The sequence below is a fragment of the Mycteria americana genome, chromosome 1 (assembly GCF_035582795.1).
Source record: "Mycteria americana isolate JAX WOST 10 ecotype Jacksonville Zoo and Gardens chromosome 1, USCA_MyAme_1.0, whole genome shotgun sequence".
Taxonomy (NCBI): domain Eukaryota; kingdom Metazoa; phylum Chordata; class Aves; order Ciconiiformes; family Ciconiidae; genus Mycteria; species Mycteria americana.
In genome coordinates, this window is record NC_134365.1 from 111255705 (window position 1) to 111282431 (window position 26727).

Consider the following 26727-nt stretch of genomic DNA (forward strand, 5'->3'; position numbering starts at 1 on the left):
CTCCTGCATGCTCTCTGGGTGTTAAATGTGACAGTAAACACACAGAATGACTCTAACCTGTCAGTTTAACTTTGGAAGATGTTACTGAAACGTCCTTGTTCATCAATCCATAGCAGTCATCTACCTGGGGACCTAAAGTCTGAGAATTACAGGTCACGTTACCATATGCGGGTACTAAGATCCATGCAATATAAAGCATGCAGCCAAAGCTGCCAATGTACATGCTGAAAAATGACCTCTCCCCCCTGTCTCCAAGAGAAAAAGTCTGAACAAGTGACAGATGACTGACAGGCTGGATCATGTTCCATATATTTTAGGCACTTTTTTTTTGGTTGGATCAGTATGCAGTTTTCAAGTATTTACATATAAAGTCCTAAAGATTTCTGAAAGGGAACAGCTAAAAAAAAAAAAAAAAGAATTTATACAAAGTAGATTCTTGATATGACACTGAGGTATAACAAGAGCTGTATAACTGATATAAGGTCACTCAAAATTTTGTTGTTTTTACTTTTTAAAGCATCATGAAAGCAGAACACACACACCCCCACACCAGATGACTGCGGGGACTTCAACCTCACTGCCCCAGCACTGGCCACAGTGGTCAAGCTATTGGCTGTTGTAAGGCACTTTCCCCCTCAATGTTTCCTGTGAAAAACCTAATTCATTCTGATGAGGAAATAGTCTTTTTAAAAAGTACTCATTTATACCAAAATAATTTTCTTTACTAAAAACCTGTATTTTCTATTGAGTTTTAAATACCCAGCTGGTTGGGGGTGGTGGTATACGTGCATTTGAACTAGGTCCTTTGATTTGCAGGAAACTATTTGAATGGTAAAGCTAGGACGGGCCTAGGAGGAGCTGCGAGGGTCTGGTTTTGTTGGGTTTTTACCCTGCAGAAGCTGCGGAGACTCGAGGAGAGGCAAAAGACTCAGCTCAGGTCCATACTTCACCATCTGTTTTGGCATTCAAGGAACTGCTGTACTTACAATTAGGAGGACAATTTGCGCTAGAGAAGAAAGGAGAAAAAACGTGCTGTTTCTACCAAGGAAGCAGAAAATCCTCTTTAAGCGGCAGCCGGCATTTGAAGAGTAGCGACTGCATTTTCCTGGGAGGTTTAATACTGCCTGCCTGGCGACACTTCTGATTAAGCAGCAACTCCAGCTCACCGATGAAGGAAAAAAAAAAAAAAAAAAACCCCAAACCACACCAAGACACTCCTAAGTGCAAGGTGGGGGTAGATAACTAGAGCGAGAGGGGAACTCTTCCCAGTAGCCGTAGTGGAAAGAGCAGAGAGGTGAAGCTGAGCCTGGGAGACGGGACCTGCTGCTCCTAGACCCCTTCTGCCCCTGGCTCCACAGCGGGCCTCGGCAGGCAGGGCCGGCCTCACCAGGCTCCCCAGCCCTGCTTCAGCCTGGCTGCGGCCTCGCATTCGGGCACCCCACACCTTGGCCCACTGACGGGGCTGGGGCTGCCCGGCTCGGCCCCGCTGCCGGCGAGGCCAGGTCCTGCCCTGCCAGGCACCCCCGCGGCACGGCAGGGCACCGCGGTGCTGGCACGGCGAGCTACCGCCTCGTTTTTAAGCTCCTTCTGAACGGATTTGAAGCGGATCTGCTACCATCATCCTCACCCTCTCCCATACTTCAGGATTCCTCAGGCGAGAGGAGCGCCTTTTCCACCTGGATAAAAAAAGTCATTTTATCTCAAACTCTTCTTTTAAAAATAAGGGCAATCTTCTTTTTATACTCCACCTTTGTTTTTCTCATCAATTTTTATACTCCCTCAACTTCTTTCTATATTCCTCCCAGCCTTTTCTTGGATATCTACCTCTCACAATTTTTTTCCTCCTATCTGCAATTGCATTTTGTACTTACTTGTTCATCCACCTTGGCCGTCCCATTCCCGCCCCCCCCTCTACTCCTACTGTATTTTTTGCTCAATGACACACATCACCCATGGGCGGCCATTAACTCATCGTTCAACGCTTTCCATTTCCCTTCTGTGTTCCTCCTTTACATTGCTTTATCCCCTTTGATTTCACCCAGCCAACATTCCTCTCTTGAACTTCAGCTCTAATTCTTTATATTCCCAACAGAAAATCAAAACAGATCACAGCTACCACTCAGGTGCCAGCATCCCCCTGTCCTACAAAGCGTTGGTGCGACATTTCCACTGCGCTCGCTAAGTGCCCAGCCGCACTGCGCCAGCTACATGGGCAGGCGACCACAGGAGCAGACTTCTCCCCGCCATCACTTGCGATGCAAAGGAGATACTATGTGGGCAAGCAAAAGAGCACAAGAAAGCAAAGAGAAGAAAAATACGTAACAGTGAATACGAAGAACAGAAAGGCAAGAAATAGAGTAATAACAGGCTCAGCAATATTATCCTACAAGTAGAACATGTTTCCACCTTAAAGCAAAAACAAACAAAACCCCCCACAAAACCAAAAAAACCCACACCGCCCCAAGTCCATATGAAAAAGCAAAATGTAGAAACTGGTTCATAGAAATGAACAGTTCTAAAAAATTTTGGATTATATATTTTAAAATTTGGTCATAACACCACCAAATATATGACCACCCAACCTACTGCAGTACCTCATGCTAATGACAACTCTGGGTCTTCAGACATTATTCTATGTTATGTGTTTTGCCGTCTTACTGTACACTGCCGGCTCTCCCCAAGAGACCTGCCTCTGACCAGCAATGTGCTCTGGCCTCTCCGGCCGCCACCACAGCTGTCACTCACCACGTGAGCAGCACCATGCTGCTATGCTGACCCAACCACGATGTGCAACTCCCCAGCAGCCAAAAGTTCAAAACCAATCAGCTCTGGCTCCTCTTTTAGATGTTGGGCAAACTCTTATATATACTGTTATGGGACTCTTTTATACTAATTCATACCTTGCCTATTTAGTTACAGAGCTTGATCATATACTCGGATACTAATCAAGCTTCCAATACATGTAGCAGGTCATACACTATTCTTATTATTGTTGAGGCAGGGGGGAGCAATGAAAAACTGAATATCCCATTAAATCAATTAGATAAGTACTCTGGTTTTGCTTCTCTACTTCTAATTATTCCAGTCTACCAATATTGCCAGTGTCAGCACAGTTTCACATACCAGATCATGATAATTAGCAGCACAAACTTCTGATCTCTGATGTAGGAATTTTCACCAATTAACAAGTTAACAGTTAATTAGACTTAAACCAAAAAGTCTCATCATCATCTGATGCTTGTGCAGCGTGAAATTCTCAGTTACACTGTGGTAGTCTAGTTGCAAGGAGAAAGGCAGGTAAGGAGCTATGAAGCAGGGCAGATGGGAAACTTCATCTCTGAGGTGCTGTGAAAGAACAGACCAATGCCGACATTAGAATCATAGAATCGTTTAGGTTGGAAAAGACCTTTAAGATCGGAGTCCAACCATAAACATAACACTGCCAAGTCCACCACTAAACCATGTCCCTAAGCACCACGTCTACACGTCTTTTAAATACTTCCAGGGATGGTGACACAACCACTTCCCTGGGCAGCCTCTTCCAATGCTTGACAATCCTTTCAGTGAAGAAATTTTTCCTAATATCCAATCTAAACCTCCCCTGGCACAACTTGAGGCCATTTCCTCTCGTCCTATCAGAGAGCGATAAGGTCTCCCCTCAGCCTCCTTTTCTCCAGGCTAAACAACCCCAGTTCCCTCAGCCGCTCCTCATCAGACTTGGGCTCCAGACCCTTCACCAGCTTCGTTGCCCTTCTCTGGACATGCTCCAGCACCTCAATGTCTCTCTTGTAGTGAGGGGCCCAAAACTGAACACAGTATTCGAGGTGTGGCCTCACCAGTGCCGAGTACAGGAGGACAATAACTTCCCTAGTCCTGCTGGCCATGCTGTTTCTGATACAAGCCAGGATGCCATTAGCTTTCTTGGCCACCTGGGCACACTGCTGGCTCATATTCAGCCGGCTGTTGACCAACACCCCCATGTCCTTTTCTGCCTGGCAGCTTTCCAGCCACTCTTCCCCAAGCCTGTAGCATTGCATAGGATTGTTGTGGCCCACGACTCATAATGATACAACAGAATTAATTTTTCCTTTCCTTAAAGGAAAGCTCCACCCAGGGTTACCCCCCCCAGCTCTATTCTGTGTTTTGTTCTATTTATTAAACCAACAGCCATCTAAAGAACAAGTTATCTAAGCCAACAGCCATGCATGAAAATTCTTCACAACCAGAAGCAGGTAGAGTTATCTAGCTGGAGATATCACAAAAATGACAAGTATCTATAGTGACATGTTTAAGCTGGCACACGTTTTTGCAGCAGAAGTCAGAGTAAGACTAAATGAATGTATGTGACAAATGTTATGAAAAGGCTAAATATAAGAAAAATAAGATATTTTTGTTTTTACTTATGATTTGAATAGTCATCTTTGTCAAATATTCAAAAAACAAGGTGATTTTTGGTTTGTGAAATCTATTCTCTTTTTAAAATGAATTTCAAGATAACTACTAGGTTGAGTGGAGAAAAAGAGCTCTGCCACTACTTCACACTCAAGTCATAGCAAAGGAGATTAAGCAGCAGGCTTAGTTAATCTAGCTTGGGAAACACAGATGTTCTCTGTTGGGTTTTAGCAATCTGAAAAGTAAGGCTGAAAAACACTGAAGCAAACAGTTTGCTCAATCATTCCTAATCATTCCTTTGCTTCATGCCGCAATTTAGACACGTCTTCTTTATTCCCCATAAGGACTGGATTTCCTCTGAATTCCTAACAAACGAAAGCTGCCTCTAAAGTGCTCTTTTCTTCTCTTTCAAAAGAAATAATGGGTTTAAATATTTAGCCTAACTTTGGTATCATTTTACCAATTTGGTAACTTTGTAATACAAGCAGAATTTCAGTAGTTCATGTGCAGATCCTTAGAGCCGCTGTACTAACGAACCCCAGCACCATCCGCAAAGGATTCTCACATTCCATAGGACTGCACTCGTCTATCTGAACTTCTGTTTGTGCTCCTTAAATCCTCTTACTGCATTGATAGAAAGGGTATGGGCACTCTTACATTTTCAGAGTCAGTTTTTCCAGGTCTGTTTAGCCTTATTAAACAGGTATAACCGGCTCAAAAAAATCAGGTAAAATGTTCATATCGTATGGTATATTTCATGTGTCTGCTTCTCTCCTTAAATAAAGGGCTAAATATCACATGATTTACGAGGTACTACAAACATTCAGAGGCTGTGTTCCTTTTTTTTCCAATCCCACCGCTACAACACAGGACAGAAAAGGAGGAAAAAGAAGTCTCTGCATATTGTTAACCTGCCCCATGCCAGTTGTTAACGACCCATGAATGCAGTCTCCCTCCATAACACCTCCTGACACGCACACGAGGCAAATGAAGGTTTCGAACTCTAGCGTGAGTATGTAAAGCTTGGGGTGCAAGGGGAGTTGCCCGCTGTCCGCTACCTAGGGGATGATACCATAACGAGTTGCTATCATCATATTTTCCTCTTCAAGAGGGGCAAGAAAGGGTCTGGTTTACCACCACTATACACAGAAGTTTATTATATTTGTATTTAAGCAAAATGCCTTGTTAGCAAATCAGAAAAGTAGCTTTTCACTGTAATCCTTTTCCTGCTGTCATATTCATCACTGTGCAAAGAATAACTTAGTATGGATCTGAAGTGACATGAATCTGTTAAGAGTTTCCAAATATAGAAGCTAGTTCTTTAAATTCAAACTGCTGATCAACTCAAATGTTCATCTCTGGAGGTCCCACATGTAGCACACAGTGTTATGACAGCAACCATCATGTTCATCCACTCAAAGGGAAAGGCAAGAGAGAATAAACCCCATAATATTAGCTCTAAATTAACTTTGAACTTAATTTGGAAAAAAAAAAAAGGAACGACTCCTCCCTTAATTACAGACTGACTTTATTTTTAATTAACCAGAATAATTGAAGCATGACTCCTTAAAAGCCTCTTGCCTAACATCTCCCACAGTGGAAGCTTTTTGCTATCTGCCAAAGTTAAGTCTTGAAAAACTTCTGGGCTGCACAATCTGCTGGCTAATAATACTGTATAGTGTACACAGTATCTTTCTTATAAGTTCTCATGACTTCAAAAAGTGTAATTTAGGTTCTGTTTGGTTTTCAACTCTGATTATTTCAAATAAAATGACTGCAGATAGCAAAACAGAAATTTCCTCTCTTGATCATTCCAAATTTATAGAAGCACTACTTAAAATCTGCTTTCTTTACAGTTTTTATACATTTTTTTTTTAAATCAAACATTAATGGTAACATCATTATTTAATAAAAGCTTTTTTCTTAGGAACGTGTATTTCAGTCACATACAGCAAGGTTTTGCAACACCCTATTAAGTAAAATGTAATGGTTCCATCCAGTGGTCATCTCCAGCATTGCAGACTTAAGATTAGAAGGTAAAACAACAAATCTTTGCACTGAACTAATTGTAAAAATGACCTAACAGCACGGGAAAGAGCAGAAGTGACTTGCTGAATTCACACAGTAAGTGCTTAATAGTGCATTAGCATGATCAGATCACAATTATAAAAGATCTTTCTTTTTGTACAATACATATAATTGAAAATACATTTACCTGTTACCAGCATTTTGAAATTAACACAAAATAGAAGACTTTACTTAATTTCTTAATTACTTAGTACAAAAATGAATACTTCCATAGTGTGAGATTATAAATAACTCTCAATTTCAAAAAAACTGTCTTCTCTTTCCTATTTTTTATACATGCAGCATCCAGAGGATCCAATACAGAGCTCACTATGCTAAAAAATACAAAACCACAGACAAAGAGACTCTCCTAGGAGCTTTCAGCATTGTTTATGTCCCCCAAATGTTTCAGCTGAAAGTGTCAACTCCAGATGTATTGGTCACAGATGACTGACAGCAACTTCTGTAGCACAGATACAACTGGGAAAAAAAATACCCATTTTTTATCATTACTCTGACCCACTGTTCCTTCAGCATTTGGAAAAAAGCAACCAACATGTCAATGGAGTCTATTGGGCATCTTCAGCGAAAGATTAAATACTTCTCATACGCACATGCATATACAGATAATGGTCACAGAAAGAACCAGTGGATTTTGCCGAATTACCCACAAATTAGAAATGCAGAGCAGGAGCGGACGACAAGGCACAGCAGCCGTGCCACCTTCTACAGGCTCAGGTAGCGTGCTGCACATTTTTATGTCATGTCAGCAACTTTCACCACTGCATTCATAAATATTAGATGCTGTTAACTCTTCCTGGTGTTCTGGATAACCTTCCTCTGACAGCAACAGTTTCTGTTTGCCCTGTTTCAGGTCATTAAGATCAGTCAAATTCACAAGACACACAGATTGTGACCTTGTCAAATCCAGTCATTCAAAAGACAGCTTCAGTTAGGGAAAAAGCAGAATGTGAACTGCTATTTTCATGTTCCCCACGTACTAGCACAGACAGTGTCTTTGTTATTAAATAGGCATAATGTTCCCCATCCATGACTGCTCTTCTCTATTCCAGCAACCCATATGGTGCCATTCATCTTTTCTCCCTCTCCTCCCCTTTTCTTGTGCCGTTTTGAGTTGAAATCCATAAGATCCAAGCACAGAATGAATAATGAATAAAGCTTTCTTCATACTCATTTCTCCCTATAAACTCTGCCACTAACCTTAAAAGCCATTTCCCTATTCAAAGGTCAGCAAGCAAAGTTTCCCAGAGTGTAATTGTGCTAGCGCTGATGCTTTTATACCAGCAGCTCAACTTTGAGCAGTGACAGTTTCTCCATGGCTTACAAGTCTGCAAGTATTTCTTTCAGAAGATAACCATCAAATGAACAGAACAGTCTGCCACTAACTGCAAACTATGTCCCAGAGGCTAGCCACCATTTTATATTTTACACTAGGAGGTACAACAGACAAGAGTAGGGAGAAATTCAAGGTTGCTTAACAAAGTTCAGTGCAACTTTTTGATTTGAGAAAGACTTGCCAAGTTCAGCCACTGGGAGGAGTGTATCAGTGCAAGCTTGTGCAGCAGGGAGATGGAGAGAGCAGGCCCAACTGCTGAAGAAACAAAGTTGTACCACAAAAGCCATTAAAAAAATACTAGTTATTGCCTTCTCCAGGGTGAGCAGTTTGACTGGGATTTGAACAAACACAAAGACTATCCCTCTCCCAAGGCATCCAAAGCCCTATCAACAAACCAGGGGGTAAAAAATAACATTCTTGAATTTCATAATTGAAGGAGGATCACCTCAGGACCTAGATTATCCTACCAGTAGCACATCCCTGTAGGAGGAGCCGCTACAACACAAACCTGTTTCCCAGTTAACCCCAGGGCCCCCACAGCTCTGGGATATAGGGTCTGGTCCCTGCAAATGGCAAGAACACACTCGCTCGCCAAGCGCTCTTTGCATTTCTTATCTCCCCACACCACATCCCCACTCTAGTATCTGGGCATCTTAACATCTCACAGCTACATACAACAGAGAAATATCTCTACTGAGTGGAGTATGAGGCATAGAGACCTTAAAGCTAGAACTACAAAGGGCACATTCATTAAAATGCTTAGTGTTGGCAAGTCTTAGTATTTGGGCACCTTGTAGCCTATACACAGCCCTGAAATGAGACAGTCAAAAAGCAGAGATAAAGACTTCAGCAACCACTATGCTGAGCAGGATGCTACCAGATACAGCTAATAGGAACCTATAATAAAAGACAAGCAGCTTTTGACCTCTCCAGATGTTAAGTCTCACACCTGTTTCTGCAACTCTGACCTACAGGAGTGAACCTTTACTCGTAACCATGGACCTTGCTCTGAAATTAGGCACATAAACACTTACTTCAAAAGGTAAAAAAAGTGTGAAGTCTCTAAATACATAAGCAAGGTGAGGAGGAGGGGAAGTTAACTAATACTACCAGTACTGGATGAAATACAGTAAAAGTGAACAAGAGAGTCCTTTAAACAGAGACAGAAACTCAAGATTTCCTAACAAGAGAGGAGCAAAAGCCACACAGCTTATTCTCTTTACTCAATCTCACAGCCTAATGAATATTTTTAATTCCTTTATATGAAGTAGAATAGCTTTCAGAGACCTACATATAGGGTAATTACAGAGCCTTCCCGGAGCAACATCCTGTGACAGGTACCATTTTTGATGCACGCAAGTTGAGGAAGTGAACTCTGGGCTCCCATTGACTGGAGACAATCAATAGGCCTTCTGTCAACCAAGCTTGAAATTTAACCACTTATAACATCGTATATAAATGTTGACATTTTCATTTTAAATGTAACTTTGTATGTTTTGATAGATGCATAAAGGGATTATTTCCCAAAGGCCTCCAAATATTACTTTTATTGATGGGTTAGTAACACATTGGCACTGTAAGGCAAAAAGATAGCTCAGATTTACCAGGCAATGAGCTTCACACAGTACAGAAAGGTACCATCCTATGAAGAACAGAGCAGATATTCCAAGATGCTCCTGGAATACAGTGATTTGAGTAGTTAACCGTTCAGTAACAAGCATCAAGATTTCATTTCTCTATTTCCTTAAATTAAAAAGAAAATCCTCCTGTCAACATCAGGAGAAGCATTTTTGTAAGAAATGCTTCCTCTCTAATCAGGGCCTCTTCTGGACATTTGCTCTATTTACGACACTGAAAGTTAATTTCTGTTCATACTGATATTTGCAATCATTCCTTAAGTGTTTAATTTAACTGCTTCAGAGAGAAATCCAAGTTCCACTGATTTATTTTTTTCTTTCATATAAAACTTGAGTGAACAGCCTACAAATTATTAGAAACTGACAATATACTGTATTAAAATTCATTGTAATATAAACAATATCTACAAATTCATAATCTACTTAAGTGACTGGGGAGCACTCATTTTTATTCCCTTATAATTGCACATTTTCTAGATTGTCATCTTTGTTTAAAGAAGAAAATATATTACAAAAACCTCTGCGATGCAAGGGAGAGCATTAAAGCTTCAAAGACTATCACTAATAAACCCAAACAATAGTGGACCAAAGACTATAACCTCAACCTGAGTTTAGCCCCCCCACACAGTATAAGCAGGCCGATAGATGATGAAGTTCATAAATGATACCTTCCCTACAAGATACTTCCTGTGGCGCACAGAGCTTTCCACTTCAGAGTGAAAGAGTGACTAAGGATGAACACTCCTTTGTGGGACCCCTGTCCAATTTCTCATACACGTTTAACAATATAAGAGAAGGGAAAAAAGCCACAAGTTGTGTCAGGGTAACTGCTACTTTAAGGCCCAGATTCTGATCCTGCCAGAGGATGCTTAGGATGCCAAGGGAATCGCACAAACCAAACGTTGAGAGACAATGAGAGAATTTGGGTTTCTCTTTTTCAGGTTCCCCAATTTAATGTCCCATGACATGAATTGACAAGCACTAAAATTTAGAAATAGAGGCCCAAAGTGTAATGATTTGTGCCTAAAAAGAAACTGACAAAAAGTGCCCATCCTGACAGCGTCTTGGGTATCTCAGATTCAGCAGTCTGAAAATAGACGAGATATTCAATCTCAATCTCATTCTGCCTTTATTGCTTGCTTGTAAAAGATAGATAAAACTTGCACACCTCAAGGGTGTTGTGAAGGTAAATTAATTATTTTGGGAGAAGCTATTCAGATATTACAGTGATGAGCATCATGAAAAGCCCCTGAGGAAAAGAATCATTTGGACTTCAGAGTCAGGGTCTGAATAAAATGCAGGAAATAAGGCCTGAGGCCACACGTCGTACAAAATAGTGAACATCTGTTCATTAAGCAAACCCTGTCCATCTCATAAAAATGAATAAGGCAAGAATACTTTAGAAAAAAATAGCATGGGATAACGTAATTAAGAACTACTGTATAGCATACAACTGGAGGCAAACTTCTGTTGCAAGAGTCATTAACGATACTTGACTATAAAAACTCATTTTTCTTACAATATTTTTCTTTTTTTATTGCATGCAACGTCCTTGTTTGCTTCTTCAGAATTAAAACCAAATCCCACATCCTTTGTGACCACTTTGTCCATTAATAATGTTTGAAACTCATGTAAAACAAACAGACTTCTTCCCCTTGAGCTGGGGGAGTAAATGATAGCAGTTGTTACACTGTGGGTTTTTGGGGATAGAATTGGCCAGAAAGCTTTCGCACGTCTACTAACAACATGAGTCAAGAACATGGAGTGTCATTCTGGGCTCTGGAAGGAGACATGCTCTTTTGGCAACAGACTTTTCAAACCATTCAACTCTCCCCAATAAACTTTGTCTTCTACCCTGTAACTCAAATCTATATCCGTCACATGTTGGTTTTTTCCCCTTCCCAAATCTCGATTTTCCAATTCTCTGCTTCTTGTTAAAAATTCACGATTCCCTTCTAGGCTATCTAACCTCATCCCGCTCTTTTGACCTACGTCACCTAGTTCTATTAGTTTTTTAGTTCCTTATCCTGAATTCCTCAGTCTAGCCACCTTATGTCCATCATTTTAATCTCCAGTGATAACTACACCTTTTTACTAGGCACCAGCTACCTTTGGTGCTTACTCTGAGAATCAATACTTCTAGCCTCAGTCTCCCAAGTGTTCCCATTCATCCAGACCTACCTTGAAATCTCTTGAGATATATTCCCCCTTTTCCTCAAGTCCTATGCCACTGCATTACCTTCTTATCCCAGGTATCTTTGACAGAGTGCCACCTGGCTGCTGGTCTTTATGTATGGGTAGGTTCCAATTCAGAGTCAGTTTCAAACTCATTTCTATCGCAGCTTTTCTTCTCCTTCCCCTATATCTATGTTTCCTCTAGTCTGCATTCAGCTTGGGATATTTCACACGTTGCTAGGTGTTTACAGCAGCAGACAATAGAGAAAAGCCTCTTCCAGCTAAGTACTGAAGTCAACTGTTAACTAATTTTTATCTCCAATATTTAATAAAATATTTAACTTCATCTTTTAAGTTAAAAAAACAGAGAAATTTCCCCCCTCCCAAACATATTTAAGAATACAAAATAAACTTAAGATAAGCTTTCAAAATGGAAATAGGTTCATATTCACAGGACTATATTACCAATACACATAAAACCTGAATTTCACTGATAGCTTTCAACGAGCAAATGCTGAGACTCAGGGAATGGCCTGCATGGTAGTAACCATACAGTGACATTATACTTTAACCCAAATGCAGTTGGAAATATGTCAAAGCAGTAGTATTCACAGTACTTCATCACTTCATGATGCTAAACCAGGCCTCAGAAGGAAGATGCTATTAAAGGAAAAAAAAAACATGCAGCATCTCATCAGGTGGGCATCACTTTCACTGACCACCCAACCTTCTGAAAGGTGTTTTAAGGCAGTTAGCGTGAATATCCAGCTCCAAGTGAAATCCCATGTGCACTGCCTGAACACAGGAACCAGCCTGAAGACACAGGCGCAAGACACTTGTGCTGGTTTTGACTGGGATAGATTTAGTTTTCTTTATAGTAGCTAGTGTGGGGCTATGTTTTGGTTTCATGCTGAAAACAGTGTTGATAACACAGGGATGGTTTTAGTTGTTAAGTAAAGTTTGCACTAGTCAAGGACTTTTCAGCTTCCCATGCTCTGCCAGGTGCACAAGGAGCTGGGAAGGGGCACAGCCAGGACAGCTGACCCAAACTGGCCAAAGGGCTATTCCATATCATATGCCATCATGCTCTGCATATAAAGCTGGGGGAAGAAGGAGGAAGGGGGGGGACATTTGGAGTGATAGTGTTTGTCTTCCCAAGTACCCGTTATGCGTGATGGAGCCCTGCTTTCCTGGAGATGGCTGAACACCTGCCTGCCCATGGGAAGTAGTGAATGAATTCCTTGCTTTGCTTTGCTTGCGTGCATGGCTTTTGCTTTCCCTGTTAAACTGTCTTTATCTCAGCCCACGAGTTTTCTCACTTTTACTCTTCTGATTCTCTCCCCCATCCCACTGGGGGGGGGAGCGAGTGATCAGCTGGGTGCTGCTTAGTTGCTGGCTGGGGTTAAACCATGACAACACTGCACCAGGACCTTTCGTTAAAGGATAGAAAGGGTAATGCTAAAAGCTGGTGGGGGCCAGGGGGAAAACAGGTAGGGCTTTGAACTCAGAGGGCAGTGGGCAGGAAGGTAAAGTTGCCTCTCCTGAAAGGACATTTTTCTTCCCTACGCTGGGAGGCAAAGGGAAGCATGGCAGGGCAGCTGCCTCCTGGGAAGTCCTAGCCCCACACCGGGGCCTCCTGCCCTCCTTGGGACCACCCTCCTTCCTCAATTTCTAAGCCCATTTTCCGAGTGAAATGCCTCATCCCCCCGAGTGGAAGAGCCTCCAAGTGCCCGCTTCATGAAACAGCAGTGCAGTTCCCATGCCTCTGCCTGGGGCAGAGGGAAAATCCTGCTGCTCATCACTGTCGCACAGCTGTGACAGCCAGCAGCTCCTGAACAGAGCCCTGGGAAAAAAAAAATCAAAGCTCCTAAAGGAGTTTCAGACAGTGCAGCAGAGGCATGTTGATACGGCATATCAATGCCAGCTGCCATACTGTGGGCACTGCAGAGGCAATAGCTAGCATTACCTTCAGGAAACTCCATCAGCTCTTATAGTGGATTTCTGAATTTCAGAGGACTTAATCCATGATAATGTTAGGCATGGCCAAAAGAGATTAATATTATGTTTCAGAGCATCTAAGCATCTTGCTAACTTAACTTCTAAATTACTCAGGATCTTGTTTTAAAAGGTATAAGGTATTTAACGCATGACTCAGTACAGAAAAACAAGTCAAAGGAAGCAGATTTAATGTTCTGCAACTCACACAATGACGTTGGCTGTTTCTCTCTTCTGCTTTCACCAACAGTTTAATTTTTCAACTCGGATACATTAATCCCATATTTCTTTTCAGGATTTCAAGCCAAAAAGTTCGTAAAGAATTGTTTTATACCTATGCAAACCTACACAGCTTGAAGTCACCAAGCACTTTTAGTCAGGCATTTCAACAGGACAGTCTGAAATCCAGGCAGATAAGTACAGAAAAGTTCAGGAAAAGAAATTAAGAAGAAAGGCTAGGTACACACCCAGAGTAGAGTATAATTGAAGTTCACAGTGGCTCCTATTTATCACAAAATTAGTCCATCCAAAAAAAGTTGAATCCCAACGCGTATAGCAAATTTTTACAATAGTAAGCTTAATTTTCAAAACTCCAGACTTTGGTAGATTTGGCAGGTTTTTTATCCCCCCTCCTTAAGAAATATTCCTTTTAAAAAAATTGGCTGAGAAAGCTGTCCTAATTAATATTCAGTTCAGTGATTAAGCACTCTCCCAAGTGACCTATATGTGTAATAGCATCAAGTACCACCTGCTCAAACTGTTGTTTTGCAGTGAAATATTAATCCCTTGTACCTTCTGTTACCAAGCTTGGATGCCATCTGAAATTCAAAAGGGAATGATTCATTGTAGATGCTTTGTAAACTCGCTGAAATTTATACAAAAAAAAGTAGCAATTATGTACAAATAATTTGAAATAATGTAGTACAAAAAGCAGGTTACAGAATTCTAAATAATTTCTCCCACTAGAAGTTCATTTCATATTATGTAATGTATAAATAATAAGCATTATAATGGAAATTAAATAATTCAGTTTTTTCTTTTAAATAAACCTTGCATGTTTTCTATAGACAAGTACAAGGAATATAACTATCTCAAATTGCTTGTGTCTGGTCTTTAAAGAGGAGGTGTTAAAATAATATTTCATAAAAATCTATTCCTTCAAAAGTGTTGGCATAGAAAACTGCACTTCTTCCCTTTACACAAGTTTGAATTCATCCCTAGCACAAAATACATAATAGCTATAGCATATTTTTTATATGTACTGTGAGTGGAAAAATCCTTATATTTCTGCCAACATTATACCTAGCATGCAAGCAAGATTGCATACTTAAGACAACATGTTTGTGCTATTGATGGCATGCAAGCGGAAGGGAAAAAAGAAACAGCATCAGATAACTGGCAGCATAACAAATCCAAAGGTCAACATCTGACTTCATGGACTTCAATTGAGAGCCTTCCTATTTCACACAAGTCTTTATTTAAAAAAAATAAATAAAAATAAAAATCCTCACATGCTTTCTGTCTTGGGACTACATATGAGAGAGACCTTTAGACCTCAGCTTCAGTCCACACTGGTTTGTTTCCTGCCTTCAGGTCTTCTGCAAGATCCTTTGATACCAACAAAGTTACAAGTACAAAGGAAATTTTGCAAGAAACCTGAGCAGCTCCTTATGTCGAAAAAAAAATACTTTAATTTCTTTGAAGGTATTTCTCAGTATATTCCTAAACATTTCTGCAATGATGCAGCTCTCCCTTATCTTGTGTAAGTTGGGGTCAGAGGCAAATGAACTGCACCTAAATTATGTGGAAACAGAATTTTCAAAGACCACAAATTCTATACTTACAGACTGAACAAATTAGTGGCATAAAGCAACTGATTCTACAGTAGGAGAAAAATTATTACAATTAAATAATAAGTTAAAAAGCAAAATCAATGTTTGAAATAGTCCCATCATTTCTAAGATAACTTTCTTAACATAATGGTAGAGGGGGCTTTGGGGCTCAAGAAGAAAACCAGATTGTATCTAAAGGAACTTGCAAGTGGGCTCAGTTTTGGGCTTCGCAGTGCCAACAGTATCAATGTACAACAGTATCTGGAAAGCTCCAAATGCATTGCCTAATGGAAAATCTCTAATAGAAGTCTCTAGACATCTCCTCAAAGACCAAACAAGTTAAGGACTTCAGTATGGTCATAACAGGTTTCAACAACTTGCCTTAGAGTCTTTGAGTCAAATTGAGCATGTCTTCTAAAAGACAACGACATGCTTCTAAAACGTAAGTTTAGTTTCTCAGTCCCCCTCTGTAAAATGGGTTGCACTTCACCATTTTATTGGCATCTTGTGAAACAAACACCTTAAAGATCTGTGACAGATTCTGCTATTACAATAATAAGTGCAAAGTAAGTACCTTAACCTTTTTGTATAAATGCAATGTATCGGAGAAAGTATTTTGTTTTCACAGCTTTACCTCTATTACAACTAATCTTTGGGAATTAGTGATAAAAGCCACACAAAAATCTTGAAAAGCAGAACAAAAAAGCAAAGATTCTATGAGTGCCTTAACAAATGTGAATATTATCCTCCCACCATGCAACCAGAACATATTGACTTGTGCGTTCTTAAGGTTCTCATTTTATTTATGTGACTTTTATAGAAGACGATTGTAGGCTGGTTGTAAAACACATGCAAAATAGAACTGTCCAACAGATTTTTGGAGGCATGTATTCAGATACATTTTTATCATTTTGAATAGAAGCAACTGAACCAAATTAATGAGATGTATAAAGACTTTTTTTTTTTTAAAGACATAAATGGGAATTAACATAGACAGCTCTCAAAGGTTAATTGCAGCTGAATCCTTAACTATTTGGCCTCTTCTAAGCTGTGAACGATGGTGACTTTGTACATTTGCACAAACTAAATATATAAAGAAAGCAAAAGCTCTTACTTGCCAACAGGGACAACATGGTTGAGATGATTGATGGGGTGAATTCTCCCAGCTGTCCCCCGTTCTCTTTGCTGAGCAAATGGACAAACAGCTCATGAAACAGCCCTCATATTTTCACAATTACTTATACCTCAAGCATTCAAGGTGAACCACACCAGTTTCAGTTTGACTTAAATGTTGTGTTTTAAACCATGAGGGTTGAGGGAGGCAATGAGAGGCCTTACTGCCCACAGCCATTCCAGCAGAAGGGACAGTGAGACCCCAATTTGTTCCAAGATCACTAAAGCATTGATTTTAGGAGTGTATTTTCTAATCATCTCAAAATGAACTCATCTTGTAGATTTTTGCTACTAAATAGTAGCAATATCTTCCAGATACATAAATAGTAAGACACATTCTGATTTCTGTATTAATAGCTAGGCGTGTTTGTTTATTCTCACAGGAGATAACACCATATTACATGAAGTCTCCAGACAGTACTGCCTTGTGGAAGTAGAGAAAGATTTGATCTGAAGAAGTCTTCAAACAAAATACTACTGGAATATACCTTACCAATTGCTTACCAGTGTGGGCTGAAGCTGAAGTCTTAGAGAAATAAAAGTATACATTAAATATTTATTCAACAAGTTAAAATTAATTTTCTTCCCAAGGTATGCAAAGTATCTACTTTGAACTTTCAAACCTATTTTAATAAAAACTGTAAGTTGCAAACTATGCGTTCAACAGAATAAGATGAAAACAGACATGGAAAAGAAATGAAACCAATTCTTATGCATTAGTTTATGCGATTGGTTTCTTTTGTTTTCAGTTTTGTCTGAACAGATTGTAACAACTCATCTGATACTTATTAGCTATCTGCTAGTTTTTTATGGATACTAATTCAAGCAAAAGGCCTTGCTTTCAATGAAATTTTTCATTCTCTGTGCATTTCAAAGAACCAAAATAGAAATAGCTAAATTTTCAAATCAAATTAGACTCTAAAATGGGAATTTCTGGAGTATTTTGCCAATGCTGATAGCAAGACAGTTCTATTCAAATATTTCTAGGAGCTCACCATTTGTCACCCATGTGTATGAAGAGCATCACAGCTATTCAAAGGGGTATTACCTTATTCCTGTACAATGCAATTATTTACATATTTGAATTACCTACCTGAAAGGCACAGACTTATCTTAGGGATAACGCCAAATAATCAGACAACATAACTAATGTTACCATTCAGAAGAACAATTTTGCTGTGTTTATATTTCAGTTGTAGCAATGACTGTGGTAGAACTATTTTCCATGATTGAGTCTGTTCTAATACTAATGTCAACCTTACCCATCTAGTAGAGAAAAGCAGAGCAAGACACTCAACTAATGAAGCAGGAAAAAAAAGCCTTCCCTCACTCTCTGGCTTTCGTAAAACGCTGCAAACATTTTAGGAAAATAAGTAGTAGCATGAGAAAATTACCCAAATGCAACCTGACACTACAGAGCTGTATCAAGCCCAACTGTAATTTATTTGAATAAAAGCTGAAATTTCTTCAGAAGTGCTCTGCATTAGGAGGGGAAAGGAAAAAAATATCTGACAGTCACTAGCTGCTATGAAGACATTAAAAACATCTAGGAGACAAGCTTAGAAACACTGAAGAATGGTCTTTTCTCTACAGCTAGTGAATGACAGCTTTCTTTCTACGTTAAACTGGAGTACATACTGCAATAGAGCTCCATGTCTCTGGAAAGACAGATGCACTGTAATATTCCTCTTATTGCTAAAGTAGCGTCTCAGGTCAAAAAGCACAAAGGTCAAGATATAAATACTTCACACAACAATATCTTCCTGTATATCCAGTAACTGGTTTTGAATTCCACAAAATATATAAAATAATTTCCCTGTAAACAGATACAACACCTAAGGAACGCTGACACTACCATAGGGCATGCACCTTAGTACCACTGACGTGAGTTGATCAGAAAGCTATACTTGCTGTATTTCATTTATAAGCCTGTGGCTCGAGTTCATTTTATGCTGATAAATCTTAAGTCTTAATATGTTAAATCATATACATTAAATGCAAGGGAAGTCATTGTGACAATCTATCAAAAGCCTTTCAAACCAAGGCCACAAAGGTAACCCAGTTTTTATTTTCAGTGTAATAATTTAACAGTGACTATAAGTTAATATTAACTGAGAAGGTCCCAGTGAACTCAAAGAAAAGGCTCCCCTTAATTTCATGGACTTTTTCTTTGTTTCCGCTTAATTTTATGGTCTGTTTCCATGTCTGGCAGAGAATCATTAGGAACTTACCCTTAAAGTGGTTCTCTCATCTTTCCCCTTAGCAAACAGGTCTTTAAAATGAAAATGACCCTATCGCTCACTTTCAGTTAGTTTTATAACTATACTCTAAGTAAAAAATGATCATGTTAAAATTAAAACAAACAAAAAAAACCTCGCAGATAAAGATTTTAGATGAAAACATGGTTTTGTGAAGTTTACCTCCACTTCTTTTCCACTTTATTATAGATCATTTTCATAACATTTTTTGTACTTCCCAGGCACTTGCACACATACAATTCTTATGACAAAAAAATAAGGTGACAAAAAGATGTGTTCTACTGTTGCCTCTTCCAGCCACCAGTTACAGGGTACATAAAGAGAAGAGCTAACTTCAAGAGAAGTAGATTTAACTACTAATCCACAATATTACATGCCACTTGCCAGTTAGTGGAACCTTTTTCCTCCCTCCTTATTACAACTCCACTTTCACTTATTGTTTAAAGTTCGTATCTAATTCAATATCCAAACACATCAACTGATAACGCATCACCTTTTCTTGCTTACAATCACCTTTCATTTTCCAAATTATCTGGACCACTAGTTGGTGAGTCAAGGCCGATCTTTGCTGCTTTCCCTCTTTCTGCAAAGGAAGCAAGAAACTCCACCTTCACTCAACTTTAGGAGCAACCAGTGCATTGAGCACTCTGCTGCTACAAATCATTTTAGTTTTCATCCTTCAGTTACCAAGTGTCAGGAGGAAAGTAGTATTTGTTTGAAGCAGGAGAACTAATTCAAACCAGCAGAAGTAATTTTACAATGAATTAGTCTGCGCAGTTGGATTTATGTAACTATTTCTCTTAAGACTTTTAAATGGTTGCCCATTACTTCTGTGTCTGAGCACCTGCCACATATAAACCAACAACAATAACTGAGCACTGCAAGGATCACAGAGCCATATTCACTATTATGAACCACCCTTCCGTTCAAAGGTACCGAGCTGCGGTCTTCATGATTACTAGGAGTAAAACCATTTGGTTTGACTTAACTGTCTCCAGAGCAGGTCGAAGCATATGGTATATAAACTTCCAAGCACTGAAGGTGTTCTATGGAGGATGCGTTTCTAAATTGGAAAGTATTTCGATCACAACACACACTAAATGGAACAAATTTTATCATTTCTAAGGTAACCTTTGAACATCACTTACAACAGTCACAAGGACCCATTTTCCACTTTAATTTAAAATTCCGGGTAACGCACATATTAGAAGTGCATTAAAATGCTCTTAACCTGATTGGATTTTTAAAGGGGATGAAAGGTGAATAAGTGGGTAAATGTGTTACAGAGAAGTCTGAAAATTGAAACTCAAATTTCTGAATTATTTATGAAAAGTAGCATAGCAAACAAGTTGAGTAGCATTTCTTTTTAACTTGCAAAATGAACGTTGTCAGCAATTTTCACAATTCAAGTTTAAGCCTACCTTCCATCAAAGCAACTTCTCACACATAGACTTCCCACAGCTCTAATGCCAAACAAAATACCATATGCAACACAAAACCATCTCCTTTCATTTGGCATTAGAGTTGGGCGCAGTTCCTCGACAGGGACGGAAGTCCCCCATGTTACGACCAAGGCGAGAGGATGCCTCGCTGCACAGCTGCAAAAGGAGCCGGCCCCCGGGGGTATCGGGCCACTGGGGAAGATGGATGCCCTGGAGATCCTTGGGGGTTTCTATTGGGTGCAGTAGCTTCTAGCAGAGCTTCCAGGGCCTCCAGTTGCACTACTGATGAAAGTTATGGATCAGTAATGCTAGGAATGATTTCCACCTGTTTCATAAACCAGATCTTGAGAATTTCTAGTTTCTGAAAACACAGATTTCCTTCCAACTGCGACTAGACACACATGACAAGGTAGCCATACTTCTTATGCATCACCTTTATAGGAAAACATCTTCAAGCAACATACTACCTAAAAATACCATTACTAGTTTGAAGAAAACGCAGGCTTTGCTTAAAATGTGATGTCCTGTGTAACATTGTGCTTAGTATTTATTAAAGAAAAATTTTGTTTCAATACTTAGGTTTTTATTCACTGGTTTAGTACTCATTTTGTTTACTCTGTTTAAGAATGTTTCAGCTCCAGTTTCTGAGCCTTAGAATACTCCTGAAATACCTAGCAGCATTTTATAGTTGTTCAAAATAAAAGATCATCCATTACCAGCAAAACATAGTCAAATGTCTTCATGTATGTTCTACTTCCTCAGCAGCAATACATTCTATAGTCAGATAAAGGGTCTGTCCCCACTCTGACAGGCTGACCAAATATCCAGCTTCCCAATGTGGTAGCAAAACCAATGAAAGAAAACCCCAAAATTAAGATTATTTTAAACTGATACAATTTATTTAATTGTTTTAAACAAGTGTTACATTTTGAGTTTGATTGTTTAGCACAGCGAAACAAAACATCTAGATTTAGTCACAATGCATAAAAGGGAAAATGACACACTGCCTTTGACTTAACAGGCAATCTCCCCCTAAAAATACTCCACTGAATGGGAAAGGACAGTAGACAAGAAGATAGAGAATAAACATACATTCTATAGTAAGTAAAACAATTGCCTGGTGAGAGCAGAGAAAGACAGAACCTAAATTAGTGTGGAAATAAGTCATGATCTATCAGAAATGGAATGCACTAAAATTTGTTTATATTTAGGTAACAAAATTGTGAAACCTGAAATACTGTTGCAGACTGCAAAATGCTATGGGAATGACAGAAACACGATAGGATAGATGCTCATCATATACACAGTACTAAAAAGTATATACACACACACTACCCTGTACAGAGAACACAGAAATAAAGAAAATAGTAGTGAGACAAAAGAGTAGATTAATTACCAGACAGACTAAAGAAGGGAGAGCATAGTTAAAAGAGGATATGCTTGGGTCAATATTACTTTGTAAATGGATTACAAAAATCCCTTTTGGTTCTGTCAAGAGTCAACTGTAGATTTTCAAGGCAAGATTTGATCACAGAAAATGTCTGTGAAGTAGTTTGGTTGAATAATAATGGTGAATACTAAACCAACTAATTTTAAGAAACAAAATATTACTCTTTAAACATTGTATCAGGCAATCAAGAAATCACTGTAAAAGTTTTTTGTTTGGTTGGGTTTGGGTTTTTTTGGTTTTTGTTTTTGTTTGTTTGGTTTTTTTAAACTGGGAACAGCTATTCTCCAAAGAATATTGTTGGCGATGCTGATAAAGAAATAAGAACTGCGTGTAAGAAAATACTGCCACTTATAGAACACATAGCAAGCAATTTTTAATCAAACATTCAGAAAATAAATTTTAATCACTATTTTAATCACATAAATGATCAGAAACACAGTTGCAGGTACTACCGTATAAATAAAAACCTTTATAGAGAGCTTATGAAAGAGAATTTCAAGTAAAGCTCTCTATCTGGGAATGGAAGTTAGCACACAAGCCATGTTCTCCATTTTGCTCCCAAGAATATGTACAGCCTTATGTTGCAAACGGAATACAGGGGAAAAAAGTGATCATGTTAATTATGTCATCAAGAAGTACAATAAAATCTCTGTAAGCTTTGCTTAAATGCAAGTAGAATCAGGTCTTTAGCTATTTAAGATTTGTCATTAAGTTCACTCCAACCAAATTCTGAATTGGTTATAAACAAGTCAAATTTCCTTTCCCATTAGGTTCTGCTATTGGCTCTAGTCACCTAAGACCATGTTATAGCTACTAGAACAAGCTTTACATATCAATGATACATCAGGAGATAACGTGTGTAGAGAGAATGACAGGGAAAATAACACAAGATTTGCGATATATGGATTCAGTTCTCCTGCTTTTGTTCTAGTCAGCTTTTGTTCTAGTCAAAGATAAAAATCACTGGATTCTGGCTTGCTTTATTGTGGATTTGGATGTATAGAAGATCATTTTCTACTGTATTTCTAATAGAAAGGAAGTAACTGTGGACATACACCCACAGCAAGAAAGGGAGGAGAAGAGGAGACCCTAATACACATTTAGAACTGAATGCGTATTATCAACTAGTGCGAGAAACTAAGTAAAAGCCGAGTTAAATAAATGGATTTTCAATATTTGCGGCTAGAGGCTTCTGAATTAGAATACCTCAGTAATTAGCTCAGATGAAATTTAATTACTCATAGAATTACCAATGTCTTCATTAGTAACTGGCCCTTTGGTATGGATTATCACATAAATCTTTTTTCCATACTGTATCTAATTGAAAGTAAACAAGCCAAAGCTTGGTGTAAACCCATTCAACATACACAAATTAAGCCAGTATTTATGCTAGGTCTTATTTTCTCTGAACTCCAATATCCATTTACAGTGCCTAATAAAGAATCAAATGCGACAGTAATGCTTAGCTGGTCCCCTGCCAAAACGCTTGATGTTGAGTCCCTGCCTAACTTAAGTATATAAATTGATATAGCAGATCCTCCAGCTCCAAATCTGAGGCACCTCCTTTCCCCTAATCGCAAGCTTCATGTTATGAATTAAACATCAACACACATTTTCAAGACACATGTATGTGAGCGAGAGAGGTTAGGGAAGCTCCGGGGGGGGGGGGGGGGGGGGGGGGGGGGGGGCAGCGGGGGTGCTGGATGCACGCCAGATCACATCGCCCCCACGGTGCCAGCAGCCCCGTGCTATCCCAGGGGAAAACCCATGCACGTGGAATGATAGAATAGTTTGGGTTGGAAGGAACCTTTAAAGGCCATCTAGTCCAACCCCCCTGCAATGAGCAGGGACATCTTCCACTAGATCAGGTTGCTCAGAGCCCTGTCCAACCTGACCTTGAATGTTTCCAGGGACGGGGCATCTACCACCTCTCCAGGCAACCTGTTCCAGTGTTTCACCACCCTCATCGTAAAAAATGTCTTCCTTATGTCCAATCTAAATCTACCCTCTTTTAGTTTAAAACCTTGAGGATGTCCGGTTGGGAAGGTGGACACACTGGCAGCTGCAGCAGGAGCTAAGCCACAGCCATGCAGCTTTGGTCTCCTCAAAGACAGGTGTCTTCAGACTGCTGCTGTAGTTGAGAAAAAACCTTCAATGACTTTTCACTTCTCTGTATCCTCAAAATAAAGAAGGAAGAAGCCCACGCTGCCAAGAAAGGAGGGGAGCCACACAATAACTGGAGATGCTGGCTGCAGGGAGCAACAGTCTCGGGTACCACTGAAAGACAACAAGCAATATGCTTCTGCTTAAGGAGACAGTCCTAGGCACCCAAGGCCAGGAGCCACTACCTTCAGACTCATTTGGTTTGAAAACCTGGGGACACAAATATTGTGCCTTATTCACAACTTGAGCAAGTTGTTGCAATAGGTACTGCAGCCTTGCTTAGGAGATGGTGATTCTCTATTAATATTGTGCATTTGGAAGACAGGACACAGCATTTAGCATCTTCCCAGAAACATGAGCAAGATCATTACTAATACTCTAACTTTATTACCTTAACTTTTATTTAATAAAAGTAACATGTACTTGTATATTATTTCAGTAGAAGGGTAAGTTCCCCACACTGTATTCCTACACATTGCACATTGACTGAGGAAGAGAGATACATAAACTATCTAAATAAGCTTTATGTAAATTCTTAAATTAAATTCTTCCTGTTGCCTGGAGCTATCAATACAGCATGTGTGCAATGCAATAAAATGAACAGTGTTTTATTGTATGTGGGACTTCACAGCATGATACAAAGAAAAGTTTCTCTGAAAAGGGGGCCTGCAGCCAGTCTCCAAACAGCATATGCCACTACTTATTCCACTTCATAATCAAAACATTACTCCCAAGGCAAAAAATAGTGTTAAACTTTGTGTTATCATAGCTACATAACTCCTTTTGCCCTATAAGGGGTGGGGGCAGAAACCTACAGCACATAGGAGTGATGATAGCTGTTTGCCCAACTCGCAGGTTGCGTCCATCCACTCACACCTACACATAAATAGGTTAGTAGGAATCACAGTAGATTTAATAAAATGTCAATACAGGAGTCCAGAGGAAAAAAGCCTAGGATATGTTGGCTCCAAGCCAGAGAGGAAGGCTGCAGTTATATCTTATTGATGGAAGGGCTCTAAATCCATATCACACCCCACTCCCCCCAAAGGCCTCTTCAAGGCCTTCTCACTGCTGCCTTAAAAGAGGAAAATACTAGACATTAAGGTATCATCAGCTCTGGAAATCATAAAGATGCTGTCAGATGATCTAGGTCAGTGCTTTTCAACTCCAGGTGCAAGGACCCACTGGAGATTAGAAAGAAATGTAGATTAATTCCAAGGGATTAGAGAAAAGGGTTTAAACTTTAATATATTTTATATGATCCATATGAACTGTACAATCTAAGCCACACAGGAATTTCCAGATGTGAAACTTGTGTACTTCAACAAGAAAGTTTCTAGGTGTTGATAAGTTTAAAAAGTTTTTAAAAATTCACCATCCTTAATATGTATATTTCTACTACAAACTTGACTAACTTCTGTCTTTTTTTACTTACATAGTACTTGCAGCTTCCTTTGATATTAATTAGATTTTTTTTTTTTTGCCTCCTCATCCTTGGAGGAAAGTCATTATTACCTCTCAATAAGCTAAGCTAACCTAATACAAGTGCTCTAATGGAAATATCTATTTTAACCTATGACAGTTATTACTGTGAAAACAAGAATAATTAGAACCATTTGTTTTCATGCTTTTACAGTGAGAGGAGACTGCTGCCTTCAGCAAGCTTGTAAAGTGTCCTCACAGAAATGCTTTCTGGATTTTTCTGTGGAATTTAATTAGAATGCATTACTTCCCACCACCACCTCAGCAAGAACCACCTCTTCTAACAACTCCTTAATAACATTTTCACAATATTAATGTATTTAGATGATGTATCCAGGTTAGCCAAAAAAGACCCCACACCCTGTCACACGCACTTTAAAATATAGACATTCCTGAAGAAATGTGCTAAATGCTACTAGTTTCATGTTGATTCTAGAAGTGTTCTGTGTATCAGGTCTAGAAAATACTGAGGAATATGCAGAGTTTCTTCTTTTTTGGAGGAAAAAAACCAAACGCTTTAAACATATGTATTCTGTCATTGGAAAGTCACAGGCCCTCTCAGTGGCTGACCTTGCAAAGGACCAAAGAACCTATTAGACAGGATTCAAGAATGGCAAGATTTATGGGCTGGCTGTGGTAGAGAGCATAAATCACAACACTACTTTCACTCAGAGCTGATGTGAGGAAAGACCATGCACATAACAGAGAGGGGGCCAAAAGTGGTCAAATGTTTCTCTATTGGATTACATTCTTATCAGACACGTAGCCAGTTTAAAACATTTAGAATTAATTTATTTGCTTTCTTTGTTAATAAAAGTGAAGCTGGCCATCTTATTTGAGAGCTTACGTAAAGCTAAAGCTTACAGGTGTTCAGTTGCACATGGCCTGTGTGCATGATGCCCCTCATCACATTTACCCTGCATGTCATTCAATTTCAACTTGAAAACGCAGAATCATGAAATGAGCTCTTTAAAAGGGTTTGGATGAAGGAAAGCAGAATTTCTGATGTAAAAAGATAACAAGACAAATCAAGTAGCCGAAACAATAGTTATTTTCCATAGAATAAACAGGCGCATCAACTACACGCAAATGTTAGACTATTGAAGATGGATTTAATACTTATGCCATGAAAAATAGCAACCCTTAACACAAAGCCACACACAATAAATAGAGAATATAAGAGACCTTTTGCATACAATTTAAATTTTTTGTCTTGTGGTTGTAGAGCTTTAGTTGACCAAGATAAACATCCATCAGATAAGGTGCCAATTCAGCAAAATATTCTTACACTTCATTGCAAAAGT